Below are 3,589 nucleotides of genomic sequence, written 5' to 3'. Positions count from 1 at the left end.
GGTAAGTACTGGGGGGGAGATTGGATTCACTTACCCAGGGGGAGGTTCCTGTCTGACCATGGGAAAGAGAGCAGCCCAGGAGCAGGAAGTACAGAGAATCAGAGCTCTGTACCTGGGTAAGTACTGGGGGGAGATTGGATTCACTTACCCAGGGGAGGTTCCTGTCTGACCATGGGAAAGAGAGCAGCCCAGGAGCAGGAAGTACAGAGAATCAGAGCTCTGTACCTGGGTAAGTACTGGGGGGAGATTGGATTCACTTACCCAGGGGGAGGTTCCTGCCTGACCATGGGAAAGAGAGCAGCCCAGGAGCAGGAAGTACAGAGAATCAGAGCTCTGTACCTGGGTAAGTACTGGGGGAGATTGGATTCACTTACCCAGGGGGAGGTTCCTGCCTGACCATGGGAAAGAGAGCAGCCCAGGAGCAGGAAGTACAGAGAATCAGAGCTCTGTACCTGGGTAAGTACTGGGGGGAGATTGGATTCACTTACCCAGGGGAAAGAGAGCAGCCCAGGAGGGGACCCAGCATAGAGGGAAACTAGATAATGTTCCTGGTTGCAAGGACATAAGTACCCCCTGGGGGGGCAGGTAGCCCAGAGACGCAGGAGGCCGGGACGAGTGCAATATTGGCAGGAGAAAGGACAACAGTGCACAACATCCCGATCCTTCTGTATCTCCAGAAATTTCCACTGGTCGGGGAGGAGCATAGAGTGAAGGGAACCAGGGGAGCCCGGGGAGAAACCCCCCTAAAACATTGCCCACATATTCCATAAGGCTGTACATGGGGAGCACATATGGTACTAAGGCCAAACAATCAGTTTACAGGGGTACAGAGGGTTACAGGGGAGTACAGGGGGGTAAAGGGGTTACAGGTGGTTACAGGGGTACAGTTGGTTACAGGGGTACAGGGGGTTACAGTAGTACAGGGGGGTACAGGGGTTACAGGGGTACAGGGGGGGTAAATACAGGGGTACTGGGGGGTAAAGGGGGTTACAGGGGTACAGTTGTTACAGGGGTACAGGGGGGTAAAGGGGGTTACAGGTGGTTACAGGGGTACAGTTGGTTACAGGGGTACAGGGGGGTAAAGGGGGGTACAGTTGATTACAGGGGTACAGGGGTTACAGGGGGATACAGGGGTACAGTTGGTTACAGGGTTACAGGTGGTTATAGGGGTACAGGGGTTACTGAGTAGTACAGGGGTTACAGGGGTACAGGTACAGCGGGGTTACAGTGGTACAGGGGGTTACAGGGGTACAGGGGGTTACAGTGGTACAGGGGGTTACAGGGGGTACAGTTCTACAGGGGGGTACAGGGGGTTACAGGGGGTACAGGAGGTTACAGGGGCTACACTCTTACCCGGCAAGTTTCTCGGGGATAGGGGCTACAGGGGGATACAAGGGTACAGGGGGTTACAGGGGTACAGGGGGTTACAGGGGGTTATAGGGTTACAATGGGTTATAGGGTTACAGAGTTACAGAGGTACAGTTGTTACAGGGGGACAGGTACAGGGGGTTAGTGGGGTACAGGGGGTATAGGAGGTTACAGGGGAATACAGGGGTACAGGGGGTTACAGGGGGTTACAGGGGGTTATAGGGTTACAGGGGGTTACAGAGGTACAGTTGGTTACGGGGGAGTACAGGGGGTTACAGGGGGTTACAGGGGGTTAGTGGGGTACAGGGGGGTATAGGAGGTTACAGGGGAATACAGGGGTACAGGGGGTTACAGGGGTACAGGGGGTTACAGGGGGATACAGGGGTACAGGGGTAGTGGGGTACAGGGGGGTATAGGAGGTTACAGGGGTACAGGATACAGGGGTACAGGGGGTTAGTGGGGTACAGGGGGGGCCTATAGGAGGTTACAGGGGAATACAGGGGTACAGGGGGTTACAGGGGATACAGGGGGTTACAGGGTGATACAGGGGTACAGGGGTTACAGGTACAGGGGGATACAGGGGTACAGGGTTAGTGGGGTAACAGGGGGGTATAGGAGGTTACAGGGGAATACAGGGGTACAGGGGGTTACAGGGGGATACAGGGGTACAGGGGCTTAGTGGGGTACAGGGGGGTATAGGAGGTTACAGGGGAATACAGGGATACAGGGGTACAGGGGTCAGGGGTTAGTGGGGTACAGGGGGTATTAGGAGGTTACAGGGATACAGGGGTACAGGGGGTTACAGGGGTACAGGGGCTACAGATTAAGTTACTCACACGCCAGGCCCCCCCAGACAAGTAAGGGGCTCACACTCACGCCATGAGCGAGGCTGATGCTCTCTGTGCTCCTTCTGCCGCTGCACAAAGGGAAAACCTTTCAGGGGCCCCAGTTCTGCCCTAATCATCTGGGGTCAAAAGCTGGACAATTATCATGGTGCCCTGAGCAGCACCCCCCCCTCCCCCCGCTCCCCCCATACTGACTGGGCAGCCCCTCGTGTCCCATTGTTATTGCCTGGGAGTCACAATGTGGCTGTAGAACAGTATATTTATTAGGGGAGTTATTATAGGATCTAGTAACTGTAATAACAAAGGAACAGGGAACAACTATACAACAATGTAACAATAAAAATTAGAGTATCAGGGATCCGCTCTACAAAGTGATTACATTGGTTATACTGGGATCTAGACCAGTGCTGTCCAACTGGCGGCCCACGGCCCCCCTCTGTGTGGCCCCCCACCTGTCTGGCTGCTGGGACTGCTTCCCTTTGTATAAGATTTAAATGGTATCAGTACTGAGATTAACTGCCCCCCCTGCATAGTTCCACCTCAGATTCAGGCTGTAACCCCCTGTATTGTTTATACATGTAATTCCCTGTGTTGTTCCACCTTTTAATCTCTGCATTGTTCAAAACTCAGACTGTAATCAGCTACATTGTTCACCTGTTCACAACTCAGACAGTGCCTGCATTGTGTCCCTTTATGTACTGCCTGTGTGCCATACTCTGCCTGCCCTATGCTGCCTGTGTGTACCATACTCTGCCTGCCCTATGCTGCCAGTGTGTGCCATACTCTGCCTGCCTTATGCTGCCTGTGTGTGCCATACTCTGCCTGCCCTACCCTGCCTGTGTGTGCCATACTCTGCCTGCCCTATGCTGCGTGTGTGTGCCATACTCTGCCTGCCCTATGCTGCCTGTGTGTGCCATACTCTGCCTGCCCTACCCTGCCTGTGTGTGCCATACTCTGCCTCTGGCCCTATGCCTGCGGTGTGTGTGCCATACTCTGCCTGCCCTATGCTGCCTGTGTGTGACATACTCTGCCTGCCCTATGCTGCCTGTGTGTGACATACTCTGCCTGCCCTATGCTGCCTGTGTGTGCCATACTCTGCCTGCCCTATGCTGCGTGTGTGGGCCATACTCTGCCTGCCCTACCCTGCCTGTGTGTGCCATACTCTGCCTGCCCTATGCTGCCTGTGTGTGCCATACTCTGCCTGCCCTACCCTGCCTGTGTGTGCCATACTCTGCCTGCCCTACTTGTGTGTGCCATACTCTGCCTTCCCTATGCTGCCTGTGTGTGCCATACTCTGCCTGCCCTATGCTGCCTGGTGTGTGCCATACTCTGCCTGCCCTACCCTGCCTGTGTGTGCCATACTCTGCCTGCCCTAT

At 54.8% G+C, this 3,589-nt stretch overlaps 1 non-coding gene across 1 annotated transcript; it reads right to left on the bottom strand.

Moving 5' to 3' along the window:
* Nucleotides 1–597: 597 nt before the first annotated feature.
* Nucleotides 598–667, bottom strand: mir92b (microRNA mir-92b). The gene has a single exon (NR_049643.2). It is a non-coding gene; the product is annotated as a microRNA mir-92b (primary transcript).
* Between the last annotated feature and the right edge of the window lie 2,922 nt (nucleotides 668–3,589).

The sequence above is a fragment of the Xenopus tropicalis genome, chromosome 8 (genome assembly GCF_000004195.4).
Source record: "Xenopus tropicalis strain Nigerian chromosome 8, UCB_Xtro_10.0, whole genome shotgun sequence".
In the NCBI taxonomy this organism is placed as follows: domain Eukaryota; kingdom Metazoa; phylum Chordata; class Amphibia; order Anura; family Pipidae; genus Xenopus; species Xenopus tropicalis.
The sequence above is the reverse complement of the archived record's forward strand: the minus strand, read 5'-3'. Positions and strand labels throughout refer to the sequence as shown.